At 38.5% G+C, this 18,720-nt stretch overlaps 1 protein-coding gene across 3 annotated transcripts in view; it reads right to left on the reverse strand.

Moving 5' to 3' along the window:
• DAAM1 (dishevelled associated activator of morphogenesis 1) overlaps positions 1-18,720 on the reverse strand; it is a 184,233-nt gene that overhangs the window by 116,361 nt on the left and 49,152 nt on the right. The window contains exon 2 of one of the 3 annotated variants that reach the window (XM_055131679.1): positions 18,428-18,573. The exons of the other annotated variants lie outside the window; for them this stretch is intronic. The gene's annotated coding sequence lies outside the window, so the exon portion shown is untranslated. The remainder of the gene's footprint in view (positions 1-18,427; positions 18,574-18,720) is intronic. 3 annotated transcript variants of the gene reach the window in all.

Raw genomic sequence — 18,720 nt, forward strand, 5'->3', positions numbered from 1 at the left:
CAAAATGCCACCTGTTCTGAGCTTCTGCACATATTCCTGTCTGGAATTTTCTTTCCTGACACTTTGAAGTTACAGTTCCATTTATCCTTTAGGTGCCACCTTAAATGCCGCCCCTTTGGAAGGCCCCTCCCTGAGCACATTCTGTAAGGTAGCAATCCCTCCCACCACAGTCAGGACCAGTTTTATCTTACTCTCTTCTTGACTTCCTTTAACATCAGCCAAAATCAATCATTGTTTTCTTCTGGATTTCCCCCATCCCCCTACCTCTTCAAAACAAATTCCCTGAAGGCATAGCCTTTCATTTTTTTTTTCCATCCCACTTTCCAAAGAGCCTAGCACTGCGTATGCGATATAATAAGCACCCAATAAATATTTCTCTTAAAAAATGACTATGATGGACTAGGGAAATTATTGATATCAATCCATATAAAGTCCTTTTTTTGTTGTTTTTTGAATCTATGTCTATTTTGCCCACTAGACTATGAGATATTGAAGACAGAAACCAAGTTTCATTCAGTCCCTGGCAGACACTATATTCTCAATAAATGTCTGCTGAATGCAAAAGGGTAAAGGCCTAAGAGAACAGATGGCTGCACATTGGAGCTGTGTGACTGGGTGTTCTTCCCACAGGTGCCTGTTGATCTGCTTTCCACAACTGCCAAAACATTTGAAGTCAGTGTTGGGCCAAGTACTCCTTAGCCACTTGTCAAGTTTTTCTGATACTGACAGAAGTCTCACAACTGGATTTTGCCCTTGTGGACTTTGCAATTTCCCAAAAGCACAGAGTTTGGGAAACTTTGGCCAAGAGTTTCTGGCCCTACTAGTTGGCACTTGGTTTTCTACCCATCCTCAGACACGTTCAATTGGAAAATAGATACGCTGTTAGAATTTTTCCCATTCCTGACATTCTGTACACACTTTACCAAAGAGGTATTCACTTACTCCACTGTCATATCTGAGCCTCAATAGGCCAGACAATGAGTTAGGTGCTAGAGATACAGATATGGAAAACCTACAGGTTTTCCTAATCACAGCCTGGTGAAAACATGCTAGAAACAGTTAAGTAGGCCCTTCTGCCCGATTAAGGGGGGGGAGTACAGTTACTGAAACAGAGGCCTATGTTTCCACATTTCAGCCCCTTTTTAATCAGGTCAGCCTGAGGGAAAGTACTAATCCCACCGTGACAGCTGGGCCCTCAACCAAAACACATCTAATCTCAGCTTCTGGCATGCTTGCAGGGGAAAGGAGTCACTTCTAGGACATCCAAAATGCAATCCATCTATAACTTTACAGATGACTATTGCTATGCCATGCACAAGGAAGCAATTAAAAAGCTACTTAAGATTCTGGAGCAGGTGCATTTTGCTTAGCAAAGAGTAAAAAATTCAATCCATCTGTGGCCTCGCTCTAAGTCAGAGTCATTTGTACTGCTCTTTAATAAAACAAACAAGACTCTGAATGTGATAACAGTCAAAATATGAGAACCAAATTTTAAGGAATGTAGATGATGATGATCAAGATGATTTTTAAAAATGTATTTTTGGAGAACTTACAGACCACAGGAAAACCTTTCTTAACATAATTCTTTTGATAATGCCAACTCACAATACATGTGATATGCAAGCTGTGTTATCCACAAAGCAACATACTGTGAGTACCTAAGACACAGGAGAAACTGGAAAGTCATGATGCCAAACTAGCTTTGCGCCATATGGAATGTTTTTTTGTTGTATTTTATTTTGGGGTTGGGGTTTTTGTTTTGTTTGGGGGGCACACCTGGTGGTTCTCATTGCTTACTCCTTGCTCTGCACTCAGGAATCACTCCTGAAGGGCTCTGGGCACTACATAGGCTGAAGAGGATCTAACTCCGTTCAGCCGCACACAAGGCAAATACACTACCCACTATACTCTCTTTTCAGACCCCACATACATGACTTCTATGGGCTCATTAGGGACTTCTACCACATGTTTATAAAATGACTGTCCAGTTACTCAGCTCGCTGGATAAGGTACCAAGATTTTCCCATAACCAAAATGGTTATAGGAGACAAGAGTTTAGATGTTTGAGAAAGGAAGTGAAGGAGACACAGGGAGTTCCTGCCAGCCTACAACTTGGTTAAACAATTGAGAAGTCTTACATGTACTCACTTGCAAAGTGTGGTAGTGAACACACAATTTGTTCCCCATTTTTCTATTATTCAATCAAGATAGACAGTATTTCACATTTAATGCTCCAATTATAATTCAACACTAAAACACTGTCATTGTATCCTTATTGTAAATGCCTTTTGGAATTTCTAAAGTATATGGCACTGCACTGTAGCACTGTCCCGTTGTTCATCAATTTGCTCAAGCAGGCACCAGTAACATCTCCATTGTGAGACCTGTTGTTGTTACTATTTTTGGCATATCAAATACGCCACATGTAGCTTGCCAGGCTCTGCCGTGTGGATGGGATACTCTTGGTAGCTTGCCGGGCTCTCTGAGAGGAACGGAGGAATTGAACCTGGGTCGGCCACATGCAAGGCAAATGCCCTACCCGCTGTGCTATGGCTCCGGTCCAAAGTAAGACTGGAATACAAAGACATAAATAAAAAGGGAGACAAGAAAAAGCACTTATACTTTCAAAGCAACTTTCAAGGCAAATAGGGGAATGCTCCATTTTAATTGTTTCGTTACTGTTTTCAGGATGGTAGTTTACTCCACATTTAGCAATTTTCCAAAGGGCTCTGACAAGCAATTTGGGTTTCAACAACATGATGATGTTAACCCAAATTCTCTTATCAAGAAGAATGTGAAAGGAAAAAATTGCTTTGCTTTTTTTTTCTCTGGCCATCTCTCTTCCCTCTCGCATTCCTCATGTCTGGTTTCATTTCCCAAGCAGAACACATGCCAAATACTATTTGGAGCTTTAAAAAAATCACAGGATAGAGTCTAAAGGTTGTAGGAGAAAAGTTTGAGGGAATGTGTTTTCCCCACAAGTTTCAACATCCTCTCCATCAGGAAAAGGAAAGGGCGTTTCTCAGCAAGTGTGTCCAGTGGAAGGACAACCCTTCCCACACACTTGGTCCCAAAAGGATGTTCTAATAGGGCACTTCTTGGAGTGGCTCCTGGAAACTCACCCAGCAGGCAGCTCTCTCAGCCCACTGACTTTTCTGATGTAAATGGAAAACCTTGAGCCCCAGGATCAATGTGCAAACCCAAATCCCAACATTTAAAAAGGTCATTGCCATCCTGACAACTTTCTGCTCTGCTGTATAAAGCGGGCACTGGAAGCAGAGCACATTCCCTCCTCTGTCCTCTACCCCAACGCAGGCAGTAATGGGCAAAATAGAAGCCAGAATCATATCCCTTCCTTCCTCACTTCCTCCCTAGACAAAGCGCCCGGAGTAAAGTTCATGGAAAACCTGCAGGCCAGACCAAACCTTGACCAGCAGAAAATTAAATCTTCCTCCAAAATTCCAAATGACCCAGGCTCCTGCTACAATGTACCACTTCCTCACATAAAGAGCAAAGGCCTCCAAGTCTTTATTCTGGAAAACTGGCAGCAACTTTTCTGTCATGACTCAATACTCTTGACACTGGGTGTAGGGTATAAATCCCTTAAGCCACTATAACACAGTCCTTGAGTTGGGAAGTCTGTACTGTTCACGTGACAGAAACCAGTCTGGAAACCAGGACATCTCGTCTCGATCATCTGGGAGAAGAGCCAAACCAAAAGTGTCACTGGAGCTCCCCACCAAAGAAAGCATTGCCTTGCCAGACAGCCTATGCCCTTGGGCCAGCTGACCTGTTGCTAGTCTACAAGTTAAATCAATAAACAAATTTAGGATGAAGCTGAAAGAAATGCAAATCATCTTTCCTCCTCCCCACCCTTCCCTCCCCCCTTGCTGGGTTTTTATCTTCCCTGTCTCTGAGGAATCTACTCAGATTATATGACAATTTTAAAGGTTGGAAGGAGGGGGGGTGGGAGTGTTACACAAACATAGGAAGCAGCAACTCAATGGCCAACTTTGTCACATCAAAGCTCTTGCTCTTCCAAGAGACCAAGTTTTGTTCTTTAAAAACAAAACAGCTTTCCTGATTCACATCACTGATCTTTCGGAAAGGATATACGATTTAAGGCATCACATTCACCAGAAAACAATGCTTGTACACTGCAAGACACCAGCAATCACCTGTACACTATACACTCTGGTTCTTTGTTTATTCAACTGAAGTTCACCACTGCAAGTAAATGTGGGGCTCTCAAAATGCCTCCTCACTTCAATGATCACACATGGCAGTACATGAAGTTTGCAGATCAGCAACCAAACCTCTGATGCCGTCCACACAGAAAACACAAATGATGTTAGAAGACACTGCTTATGAAGACATATGTTATTAGATACTTTTGAGCTCCTTCACAACTGAGATAAATATGGCAAATGTAAAAAGATATATATATATATAACTGAGTATATGTATATAATTTGACCAACTATATTTTCCAGATGTTCAAGAAAACTAAGTATAAACCAGAGAAGATTAACTGGAGATACTTGAGACCAAGGATTCTTGACACCATCCTCACAGTAATACTAAATCCCTCTCCCCAGAAACCCCAAGACAGGAGGATCCCAGGATGAATGAGTATTTTCCGATGAATGAGTATTATCACTGATCTTCACCAGCCCCCAAATCAAATGCTGTTCAATCTTATTCCTTCTCAACTGACAACTACAGTTTATATCCAGGCATTTTATGGCCACATAGGTATACTTCTTTTCACATGGCCTCAAGAGAGAACCAGAGAATCATATCTATTAGTCTCCGGAGAAAATTACACTTCTCTGAACTGCAAATAAGAGGGAAAAACACTTGAGTAGAGAGCTTTCTATGTTCAAGTTTACAGAAAGCAAGTTTGAAAACTCACTAACTAGCTTCCTATTTTCATGTTCTTCTGCCTACTTTTATGCCAAGATCGCTTTAGTACAATTGTAACAGGAAAAGATGAAACACCATACAGAACAATAGTTCCTGGTTAAAATTAGCCTCACTCTCTGGTAACTAGGACACCTCATTTTAAGGACACCCCTTCTCATGGAAAATATCTGGGATTTTGAGTCTGGGGTGGAAAACTAATGAGCAGATACAATCAACGTTACTTGGGCAGCTCTGTGCTCATAGCACATTCAATGTCTCTTTCAGCCACTCTTACAGGACTGTTGAAAAGATGCCAGGATTCCTGGATACTCAGTTTCATTGTCGATAAAACAACAAAAAGTGTGTATGTATTATTTTGCAAGAAAATGACTTGAGATGGTTTATAGTTATAACAGTGAGAACAAACCTACCAAAATAGAATAAAGGCAGCAAGACCAGGTAGGTAAAATCCAGGACAAAATATGATGAAATCTAGGAACCCCAAACTGGATGTGAGCTTCCAAACAGCCCATTCCAAATAAAAAGCTCTGCCGACTTCACAGATTTCCCACAGCTGCCCAACAAGTAACCTTTCACAAACAGACTGAGCTGAGATGATGTCTCCTTGAATGCTTTAGTACCAGACTTCTTAAACTTTTTCCATTCATGATCCATTTTAGCCTGAGAAATTTTTATGTAGCCCTGGATATATAGGTATATAATTGCTGTTCATTGATTTGCTCGAGCGGGCACCAGTAGCATCTCCATTGTGAGACTTGTTACTGTCTTTGGCATATCGAATCCACCACGGGGAGTTCGCCAGGCTCTGCCATGTGGGCGGGATACTCTCGGTAGCTTGCTGGGCTGTCCGAGAGGGGCGGAGGAATCGAACCTGGATTGGCCACATGCAAGGCAAACGAACGCCCTACCCGCTGTGCGATCACTCCAGTCCAGGTATATAAAATAGGTATGCAAATAAACAGTTACTGATAATCAAATCATAAAGATTTAGAATTTTTCCCCAAAGTTACACAACTGTATAGGAGATTTAAGAAGCTAGAAATTAGCACTCTGCAGTCCTTCATGACAGTGGTGTTGAATGTAATGCAACCAGTCCACTGCTGGACGAAGGCGGAAAGCCACTAGCCTACTGCAATGGTTATAACTGCTATTCTTCGGACAGGAAATTAAGAAATGTGCCAGTTCACTAGGGAAAAAAGGTTGAAGAACTTCTCTATAAATGTTCAGCGGGTTTTAAGTGGTCATTATAAAAGGAAGAGAGAACCACATGAAAAAGTTTTTGAGAGAAGACTTATTTACCTACTGCTCTGTGGAAAAAATGAAGCAGATTCCTTTTGCTGACATTCTTGTATATATCAGCAGAGCAAATTCCTGGCATGAGTTTGGATTAATCTCTACAGGGCCACTGTCATCACTGCATCAACAGCTCTGCACATGAGCAACTTCTCTGCAAAGTGTAGGAAATTCTGATGGTTTGGGACCGTAAGTAAAAGGGTTTTTGTTTTCTTTTTTTTTTTTAACACCAAATCTTAGTTTGCTTGAATATCTTCAAGGACTCAAAGTGTTTAGTAATTCAGTTTAACCACTTGTAAAACACTACATCACACACCCAACTTAGTGTAAAGATTCTGACATTCCCAACATTGAACTGAATTCTCTTCATACTTTCTTTGGCCACTGATATCACCTATTATTCTATATTCTATGTCTGAAGGCAACTTGGATGCCCCAAGGCAATAATTGTTACCAAAATAGGAAACTTCCTGCAAGGAGCTGGGGACATTGGGTTCCATACTTTTCCTCAAAAAGATCACTCATCACTCTGAAAATGGAAAGACACTGCTACCATTTCCTATAACAAATGCAAAAAACCTTAAGAAGGCTCTGATTTCAGGGTTTAAAATTACAATGTGGTGAGCTGTTTACTAGCTCCTGCATCTCTCCAATGCCTGATGCTCAGCAGGGTTCACTCTGGGCGAGGCCAGTGACACACCTATGCTCAGGCTGTTTCTAATGACACTTGTTCATGACTAGGCAGAGAAGCCACCCCGAAACAATGAGGGCACAGAATGGAATCACATAGTGAAAAATGCAACTCCCATAGAAAGAAACACCCTACCCTTCAGAAAAATCCTACCAGTAGACTTTACAGAGAAAACCTCCAAGAGACACCTACGGATGGGTGTACTACAAACGGATGCAAGTTGAGGCATACAGGTTAGGCAGTAAATGGGTACACCAGCTTCCATCTGGTGTGAGTACTGTGCCACTTTAGTGGGTGCTGCCTCTTGTTTCAGGCTGCCCCAGTCCTGCAACAAGAGATATACCTACCCTCTAATGACTAAAGATGAGTACAGATAATATTAACAAGGGTGACCACTACAATATTCTTTAATTGGGTTGTTTTTTTTCTGGAGGGGGTGGGGAGAAGGGAACACCTGGTGGTGCTCAGGGGACACCTGGCAGTGCTGGAAATACTGAAATATTAGTGTACCTTAATTTTTGCACAATTTCTCCAGTTGAACAACACTGCAATAGAAATAAGACAGGGTCCTGTAACTTCTTAGACTTGGGAGCCGTACCTGGCAGTGCTCAGGGACTGCACTTGGCAGGTTGGTGACAGGAATAGAACCTGGGCCTCCCACATGAAAGTTTGTGCTCCAACCCTGTGAGTCCTCTACCAGGCCCCAGGATCCATTGTTTGTGGTAGAAAATTATCTAAAAGTACTTCGTATATGTATATATTATCATCAAAGTTAAAACTAGTTGTTGCCCCCTCCGCACTCCCCATATGCACAGATAACTTTCCAAAAATGGAAGTATATGCAAAGTTGCTAAAGTAATTAGTCAATACTTTGTACTCAGAGTATGGTCAATAAACGGGAACTATTATTTCCGTGTGTGCTTAAGTTTGTGGAGACTCTAAGAATGATTTCTTGTGAATAATGAATTTTCATCAGTGAATCACTGAGGTGTCAGCATTCTATAGAAAGTTAAAGATTTGTAAACCATACTAACCTCATTAAAAGTCTAAGTATACACTTGAATAATGTATTAGTCATTATATTGATTCTTTTATATAAAATTATAGCTAGCTCAAAACCCATGCCTCAAAACGCAGACAGCTTCACTGTCAATATTCTATTGATTTGTGGAGCCACCGAAATCACCCATTTAAAAGGTATATATGTCAGCTAACAATCTAACAACTTCAGTAATACTTGATGCAACCTTAATGAAACACTGAGAAATAAATATCTAAGGCTGCAGACATAAGCTAGAAAGATAACAATGTGACAAACTCAAAAACAAAATATGTTTTGATTTAAATTCTGCATGTCATGTGAGGCAGGGTTTTTTTTTTTTGAGAATTTCTGATTCATAGATGCTATTATGCTACAAGTTCTTCAAATGTTCTGGGGCCAGTAATAACAGGAATGGGGAAGTTTTCGTATGGGAGGAATTTTTTTGTTTGTTTTCTGGCCACATCCAGTGAGGCTCAGGGCTTACTCCTTGCTCTGTGCTCAGGGATTATTCCCAGCAGGTTGGGGAACTATTGGTGGTACCAAGGAATGAACCTAGGTCAGCCACATGCAGCACAAGTGCCTTGCCCACTGTACACTTTCTCTGTCCCTCTAGTGTTTTCCCCCCTGAGTTTGCTATTTCAGTTTACTTATATTGGAATTTGAAATCATAAGGGCATCATAAATGTAACCTAAAACAGGGGGCATCAGGATGCTCAGACATGAAAAAAACTTGGTACTTATTATGTTTTAAAGATGCAATCAAGTATATTTAAAAATTGTATTTTTATAAAGGTACATTATTCAAAATTATTCTCTTTCAGTTATCTTTAAGTATGCATAAGCAACATTGTAAAGTTCTTTCCTGCAACCTTCCCTGAAGTACATGTTTCTTCTTGAGATTCTGTCTTTGGTATGTGAAATGCTTGGGGTCCTCCTTATCAAAGAACAGTTGCCACTTCACTTGCAGAATCAAATGAACACAATTATGTGAATATATAAAAGGTAAAAAGATGGTGTTAATGGATCAAGTTAAGATTTCACTAAGGACTTTCATGAGACTGAGGTCTGAATGTCCAATGAGGTTAGATTTTAATTATTTGCTGGCCATATCTTCCAGAAGTTTATGTAACTCTGACCTTATTCCTTCAAATAATTCAAATATTTCTAAATACGATTCTGCACCTCAAAAGAAACAGTGACCAAAATGCAGGGAGAGCCCACAGAATGGGAAAAGTTACTTTCCTAATACCCATCAGATAAGGGGTTAATATCCAGGATATACAAGACATTAGCAGAACTCTACAAGAAAAATACCTCCAACCCCAGCAAAAAAAGGGAAGAATTTACAGAAATGTTCTCAAAAAAAAGTAATAAATGGCCTAAAGGCACATAGAAAAAATGCTCTACATCACTAATCATCAGGGACATGCAAATCAAAACAACAATGAGATATCATCTCACAACACAAAGACTGGCACACATCAAAAAGAACAAGAACAACCAGTGCTGGTATGGATGTGGGAAGAAAGGGACTCTCATTGTTGGTGGGAATGCTGACTGGTCCAGACTTTCTGGAAAACAATAAGAGCATTCCTCAAAACACTAGAAAATGAGCTTCCATATAACCCATCAGTACCACTTCTGGAAATATATCCTGTAGGTGCAAAAAAGCATGGTAGAAATGACATCTGCACCTCTATGTTCATTGCAGCACTGTTCACAATAGCGACAATCTGGAAACAACCTAAGAGCCTGAGAACAGATGACTGGTTAAAGAAACTTTGGTACATCGACACAATGGAATACTATGCCGCTATAAGGAAAGATGAAGTCATGAAACTTACTTATAAGTGGATAGTCATGGAGAGTATCATACTAAGTGAAATGAGTCAGAAAGAGAGGGACATAGAATGACCACACCCATTTGTGGAATATAAAATAACATAATATGAGACTGATACCCAAGGACAATAGAGACAAAGGCCAGGAAGATTGCTCCAAGGATGGAAGCCTATCTCAAGAGCTGGGGGAGAAGGCAGGCAGCCATGATAGAGAAGAACTCACTAAATCAATGATGGTTGGAGGAATTGTTTGGGATGGGAGATGTGTGCTGAAAGTAGATAAAGGACCAAACATGATGGCCTCTCAGTATCTGTATTGCAAACCATAATGCCCCAAAGTAGAGAGAGAGAATATGAGAGAAATTATCTACCATAGAGGAGATATGCTTGGAGGTCTTGGATGGGGGTAGGGGGGATACTGGGGACATTGATGGTGGAAAATGCGCACTGGTGGAGGGATGGATGTTTGATCATTGTATGACTGAAACTCAAACATGAAAGCTTTGTAACTGTATCTCATGGTGATTCAATAAAAAAAAAACTCTAAATATACACTCTAGATAACTGGAAAAAAACAACTATTCTGAGAATATAAAATTATTCCTAGCATAATGTTATCGAGTAAAATTAAGTTTCTAACTTGGAAGCAAAAGTCCACCGAAAGACACAAATTAAAGTGGGTTTATCAGAGATTGTTACATAATACTAAGGTATAAATATGCATGCTTCATAGGACAGTGATGAGATCTAAACAACAGATGGTCCAGCATCAGTATATAGGGCATGTCTGTCAAATTTTGGGAAAATACTGAAAGCAACAGAAAATTGTTCTGATGCCCATTTGGTTAATGGGCTGTTTTGGCAATTGAGTTCTAGGTCATTTTCAGGATCCCCAGATAATCTGGGAAGAGGTTAAAAAAAAAAAGATCACATTTCTGGGTGCTAAGAGGTAAAAGATTGAATCTTGGGAAAGTATAAAATTGAACATGTGCTTTTGGGGGAAAAAAGTATTTTCCTTTTAATGTGCACTTAAAAATTGCCTGACTTATATGCACACAATGAAAGAATGCAAAGACCCAGAGAATGGGAAGTAGTCAGTGCAAAGTTCTGCAAGTTGTTAGTTGACACTGCCAAGAATATATACCTTAGTAAATTTGGTGAATGTGTATCATCACTTTTCATGAAACAAAACTACAACAAAAACAGCAATTACTAGCAGCTATAATAAAAGTGTGTTTTCTCGTTAATATTACCTTCCCATGTGCTAAGTAGCCTTGAGAAGTTATTTGAAGTGCTTAACAATCAATTCTGAAAAATGCAGGAACCAAACAAGCATGAAGAAAGATCTTTACTAATTTTAATTACTCTTTCTTCCTCTCTTTCTCTCTCTCCCTCTCTCTCCTCCCTTCCTCTCTCCTCTCTCTCCCCCTCTCCCCCTCTTCCCCTCTCTCCCTCCCTCTCTCATATATATATATATATATATATGTATTACCAGATTCTTGATCTAAGTCTAAGCCAGAAAGAAAAGTTAAGAAAAAGTTATTCCACATCATCAAAAGGGAAGTGCAAAAGAAACTAATACTATTCAATGTGCCCACTCTCCCCAACTCTGTAATTTTCCGTATCATTAGGTGAGAACAGTAATTGCTTTATTGAGCAATTCAAAACTAGACACTAGAGACGAAACTGCCTCACTTGAAAAAGTTGTAAAGGAGATACCAATAAAAGTTCTACTTGAAATTATTGTTTTGGCTCATTCACCTAGTCTAGAGTAGCTGGACTGAGGTTAATATCTAGACTCCATATACTAAGAAATATTGTTTAATAGCTAAGTTATCAAGTTGCTAAATTTGATAGAAAACTATTAATGTGGGACTAGTTGATTATTTATGGCAATGGAAATTTTTATTTATAAATACTATATAGACACTGAAAAAATGTGACATCTTGGGCCAGGAAAATAGCTTAATGAGCTTGAGCATAAACTTTGCAAGGAGTCCCAGGCTCAACCCTGGCACCCTATGATTCCCATATCCTGAGCACAGACAAGTGTGGTCTCAAGAAGAAAACAATAGCAACAAACTAATCTTTTCTGATGCTAGGAGATCCGAATATATTAAATAAAATGTATAATTACATAATAGAAACAGTATGCCATGAATGTAAAAAGAATATGCTCATTTAAAAATACAAATAAATTGTTGGGGCTGGAGCGATAGCACAGCGGGTAGGGCATTTGCCTTGCACAAGGCTGACCCGGGTTCGATTCCCAGCATCCCATGTGGTCCCCTGAGCACCGCCAGGAGTAATTCCTGAGTGCATGAGCCAGGAGTAACCCCTGTGCATCACCGGGTGTGACCCAAAAAGCAAAAATACAAATAAACTGTCTAGGGTGTGATTTAATAGATTTAAAAATCATGAAGAATGAATGGTACCTCTAGAAAATAAAATGGAAGCATACTTGCATATTGGTCTCTTCTGTTCTAATTTTTTGTTTTTAATGGGTTTTAACTACATTTTCTTTTGGGCCTAATTACCAAGCTGTTTCATAATGTCTACAAAGGTGCTGCAATCTATAAATTAACCTTTTAAAAATATTATTTAACTCACTCATCAACCCTTTCCCCATGTCAGCCAGTTTTAATGTACTTTATATCCATTTGTTATCTCACTTTTTAAAAAAAAGTAAAAGGTAAGCAATGAGACTTTAAGTGCCTCACATCCTCCTGGGAACACAGCCCATTCTTTGTCAGAGTCTGTGCTCAGACTTAGCTTTACAGATGCTTTCATTTCTGCACTTTTCCATTTCACCATACCCAAACCTACAATTGTTAGTTTTCAAAATTAAAACAATCTGTTTAACTGTAAAACATCAATATGAGCAATGACTCTTTCCTTTAGGAGCATAACTAATTTGGAATGTGGCAGAGGTGGTCAGGAAGCCACCAAAACATTTACTAAACTGTCTATCAATACAACCCCATCTCGTCACCATAATAAAAAAATATATAAAGTTGCTCACTTTCACCAAATGAGTACAGTTCAGAATTCTGTTGAATGCACTATATTCTGTGCTACAGGTATAAATATTTCTAATTTTATCTTCAGAATATCTCCTCCCTAGGGACACTATTAAGAGACTAGAAGCTACCACAAGAGTGTAAAAAATAAGGAATTCTTCCTAAGTATTCGTTGGGAAATTTGACCCAATAGGGATGAATTCTCTTTGTAATCTCAAGTTATTACTTCCTAAAACCCTATTCTATAGCCACTGGAATAATAATAATACGCTGTATTATTATTACACTGGCTTCTGACCCAAACTTAAACAAAGAAATATAGTAATGGAAAGTATAAATTACAGAAGGGCACCAAATGAAAGCCTAACAGCTTAATTTTTTGATAACAAAAGATTAAGGGGAATGCTGGTAATTATTTTCTAAAGAAGTTTTTGAAAAGCAATGTCTAAATAAAAGGTGGTATTACACCAAAAAAGACCTCAAAATAGCAACGCAAAGAAAGTCAAGCTTCACATTTCATGGGAAGAATCGATTTACTTGAACACAAAATAGAAAAATGCTTCTCTTGCTTATACAGCATATATACCCTCACTTTTCCTCTGTGGCTATCCCCTTTATATCCCTCTTAAAATCATTACTTACCTGCTAGACACCACTTTCCATTCCATGAAAATAATCAACCAGGATGGTCTGTTTTCATTAGCTGTGTCTCCTACTCACAGGCAACAAGCAGAGTAAATGTTCTTCTAACCTGCCAACCTGTTCCTTCAAGGTTTCTTCTCTTACAAATACTGCCCCGCCTCACCCAGCAGTTGGGAAAAGCCTGTCCCTTTGTGGAAAAGCATGCAGGTTAACAACAGTACTTGCTCATACTGGAAAAGCAACTAAGAGAGATGCCCATAGATAATCAACCTAAACACAAACACACACACACACACACACACACACACACACACGCCAAACTGGTTTTTCCTCATATGTACGATTCACTAGCAGTTAAGAATCAAACCTCCCCATACTCACATGCGAACTTAAAATTCTGTGGGATGATCATTTTTATATTTTTATTATTTTACCCATGAACCTAATTTGGACCCAGTGCCCCATTCAGTCCTGGGATACAAGGATCAACTTAGCAGATATGGGCCCCTTAGAAAGCTAACTTGTTCACCTTTCTTGTGAACTTCTCAAACCACTCTCTGGCTCAGTGAGAAAATGGGTAAGGTCTGAGTATGACATATTTGATTTGTTACCTTGTTTTTGAGAGGCATGAGCAAATATGCTGCTTCTTTCAAATGCAATACAGGTTGACAGAAAGTTCCTTATTCCCTTAAATATGGACACCCAGGAAAGGAAGACAGTGATGTCTGTGTGTATAAGAAACAGGGAAAGGTGTGTTACCTCTGGGATGCTAATATCTGGAACTTCATGTAAACTACTGGGATCCCGCTTCCACGTATGAAAGATTAACTGCTCTCCACTTAAAAAGTATGGACAGATGACATAAAACAAAGGCAGGGAATCTTTGGACAAAGTCTTTGATATGAAGAGTCAAGGAGGGGAGCTTTATAATCACCCCAACTTAATCCAGGCAGTACTGCAAGAAAAAAGCTAAATTAAGGGGTCTTACTGAGACAAGGTCAGACATAAAAATTCAGGGAGGCTGGGGCAGGTAACTCTTTAGAAATTGGCAGGGAAGGTTCATATAAGAGTTGGCAAATCACTACTCTGCAGGTGGATCTACAATCACCTGGGACAGGAAATAATTTGCATTCCCACCAGTCTGGATAGAAAGAACTCACATTACAGATAGATAGTATCAGGAAGAACTCTCCAAAAGTATCTTAGACTGAGGCAGCTTTGGAAAGTCTCAAAAAAGCCTCAATAAATCTCACCGATCCCTAGTAACATAACTGTGGGTCAGAACAAAGCCTATTTACTTCTTTAAAGGCAGACTTGCAGTCTAAAAAAAAATGTGTATATATATATATATATACAAATATATATACATATATATATATTTATATCAGAAAGGAAATTTGGAGTTATCCAAAGTAATGAAGAATGCTGGAAATGGTCATCTACAGGTAAACATAAAACCAAACACTGACTCAGTTTCCCTAGCCACTGACCCTGAAGAAGTACTTTGGCAAAAAGCTATTAATGATATTGAGAGTCAGAAGGTCAGGTTTTAAGTAATTCCCAACACTACTACTAGCCCCTCAATAGTCCCTTTGAGTTCTGTCAACTGTTTCCTCAGAATACCTGCCCCTGAATTGTCATCATATTACATAAGGGCAATGAACTTGTGCTGGTAATGCTAGAGAACATTCATTCAGCAAACCCTGAGAGAGCTCCATGAGTATTTTCAGGCCAATAATCATCTGTTTTCTTATGTATAAGATGAAAATAACAATAGTACACGGCTACTCAGATATACAAGTATATATAAAGTATAAAAAATGTCTGGCTATAGTAAGCTCTTCTTCGAGAAGCGTTTTATTGGTATCCTTACAGCTATTATTACTACCCATTGCTAGGCTAGAGAGTTGATCTCTGAAAAGTCAAATAGAATTAGAGTGATTAGGACAGCTCTTCTGTCTGTTCAAAGTCTGAATTGACTACAACAAAACAGAATTATCTCTTCTATTTACAATTCTCTAACTGAAAGAAAAACTGGTAGTATATTGTAGCATTGCTTAAGCCTGAGAAAAAGAATACAAAAACAATTAACTTCTACTACTCATTGTTTACATATGGTGGTGCATACTGGTATAAAAAGTCAACTATAAATACAGAAGTGCTGGCAAAATTAACTGATACAAATCTTACAAAATACAAATAACCTTAGACAAGTTCTCCAATACCAATGTTTCCATTTTTGGCAAATACTCAAGAAAAAGATCCCAACCAGGGAAAAGTAGGAAGTGCTGAAATGCAAGGAGAATCTATGGCTGATCTTCCAGAAATAGTTAGGAAATATTTCCTAAAGTTCTCCCAACACTTTTCATTTGGCTTTCAGAAAGCCAAAGATTTCTACATAATCCTATAAAGTAAAAGGCTTCAATGAAGTTAATTGGAGAGAGCATGATGCAGAGCATTAAATTGGAAAAAAATCTTTTTCTGCACATACATTCAGAATACTTGATTTCAGGCAGTTCTCAGACCACCTGCATATCAACAAGAACCTCAACCCAAGAACTCTGAATACCCAAGATACACTGAAGGCATCCTTGAAGCATGAATACATGTACACAAATTCATACCACATAAAATTGGAGAGTGTCTTAGGTACCCGGTGGTCGCTACTTCTAACAGGAAAGTCTCTTTGCCTATTGTCCACTACTTACAACCTCTGGAAACTATTTCATCTCACCCGCCAGGAGATGGTAATAGACTAGTCAATCAAGTAGTCCTGCCTCTCCATTCAAGGAGAGGGTATATAGCACTGGCTTGGTCAATTTATTCTCTGCATAGTACTTGATATAGGGAAGGGCACAAATCATAAAGAAGACCCAAGGTTTTTTAAAGAGATAATTACTACAGTTTGAAAGGGTTTCTCTCTCTATCCTGGAATCCAAGCTATAAGGATATATATACCTGGAATTTACAATGGTTGCCTGTGAATACAGTGATAGTACAAGTGGGAGGGAAAGATGAGAAGTTTTAGTGAAACTATTAAATTTCTAGACCTGCCTATGCTTCAGTTAAATATTCTTTAATGTTCTCATTCTGTGATTCAGTGAACTTTAAGCTCTTAGGACTATTGTAGTGGTATTCTTGTTTCCTAAGGAATCCTGCTTTATGCTCCATTTTATTAAATTCAATTGAAAACTAACATTTACTAGGTGATCCCATATGGGTCAGAAACCATATGGGACACACCATCACCTTAACAAATTTTAATATTCATGGTAGGAAGCAGATTATCATAGTCCTACTACAAAAGAAAAGATATAAAAAGATGAAGTAAAATCAAATTCTTAGTTGTTCTAGGAGAACCAGGAAGAGTAAGCAAGGATTTGAAACTTGCCTGCTCTATTCCAAAGCTTACTCTCTTTCTATACACTTTATTTCCCTAAATCATAAACTAGTCTTAAGACATTGTATTATTTTATAAATATAACCTAATAATGAAGTCATGAATCCAAACAAAAATATTTTATTTTTAAGAAGGATTTCAAATTTTTTTATTCACAAATTACTATGAATAATGTAGCGCTTATTTTCTCGAAGTAATTGATATTTATCTAGGAAGCAAATGTTATCAAATTGACTTTCCAGAAATTTTAAATAAGCCTGTGGATTGGTGAGAGAGAGGGGTGACTTACTCTGTAAGGCTTTAAAATAACACAAGTTTTGAAATCAATAGCACAAAAAGGACATATTTTCTAGGAATGTGAAAGTTACCATCATTGCTAAGAAGGGATCATTCAGAAAACACCAACACCTAGCATTACTCTTAAAGAAAACACAACAGTCCATAATCTGGCTTCTCAACCTCTATCTTTGTCCCAACCAGCAGAGTTTGGGAAAAACAGACTGTGTGACAGAGAAGAATATAAGTGGGTGGGGGAAATGTCTAAAACAAGACAAACATTTGAGAAAAGCATCAAGAATCTGAAAATTCTACCATAGAGCCTATATAAGAAAGAATCCAGAAAATGAGAACAAATAAGACAAAGAAAACAGAAGAGGAAGAGTGCATAGTGTCTAGAACATAGAATTCTGCTCCAGAATGAAATTCATGAGCTGCATTGCACTGCACTCTTTTTCAATTTATAAAAAGAAACAGGTATGAAAATAAGGAAATTCTGCTTAACTAGTTAGTACTATATTTACTGTTCTACTTGGGTAGGACAGGTGAAACTTGAGGACACTATTTGGATAAAAACCAACTCTTCCTAATAACAGATTAGATTACTTATATAACCACATACAGAAAAATGTAAGTGCTAAAACTATATGGTGTCATCCTCCTTCATAACATGTAATAGTATACTCCCTTTGTAAAGTAATTTATAGTTCTCTAAGTACTTCGACATGTAACATATCATTAGATTTTTCCTAGTGATCCTAAAGAGAGAGAGGCACAAGCAGATAATTGGTTTCATTTCTACTTAACTAATGAGAAACTACCTTTAAGCACTTCAAGTGACCACCACAAGGTCAAATCACTCCTAACTAGCATAGTAGAGACCTGTATTCAAGCCACCCTCTTGACAATATTCTGCATTGCCAGCCTGCCCATCCTAGAATCACCTAATAGAGTAGCCCAAGGGCCTTTCATTAAAGGCTTTGATACAAGACACACCATTTAAATTATGTCTGAACCAGATAATTATTATGTGTAATCAACACATTTAATGTTAGAGAGCAATACATTATGTTGCCAGGAGGTGTCTACAGCAGAAAAAAAAAGACATAAATCTAGATACCCTAATATGTTATTGTTCAACTACAATTTTATTCAGTCTTCTATTCATATAAATAACAAGTAAGCAATTTATTAAGGGTGAAGAGTTTGTAACATGTAAAAAGATTAGGAATACAAAACTGAATAACCAGACTCCAAGCCTTTCAGAAATCAAATAGATAAAAGAGAAAGACTAACCTTGCAATGGTTAGATAGAACTAGATAGAACAGTGGGTAGGGCATTTGCCTTGCATGCGGACGACCTGGATTCGAGTTCCAGCATCCCATATGGTCTCCCGAGCACCGCCAGGAGGAATTCCTGAGTGCAAAGCCGGGAGTAACCCCTGTGCATCGCAAAAAAGAAAAAAAAAACTATATTATCAGGTAAGTCTGTCTGCTAGGATGGGAGAAATAAGAGAAACCATAATTGGTTCCAGTTATTAAGGAGATTATAATCTAACATAGGAGAGACTCATAAACCCAACAAAATA

The sequence above is a fragment of the Sorex araneus genome, chromosome 3 (genome assembly GCF_027595985.1).
Source record: "Sorex araneus isolate mSorAra2 chromosome 3, mSorAra2.pri, whole genome shotgun sequence".
Taxonomy (NCBI): Eukaryota; Metazoa; Chordata; class Mammalia; order Eulipotyphla; family Soricidae; genus Sorex; species Sorex araneus.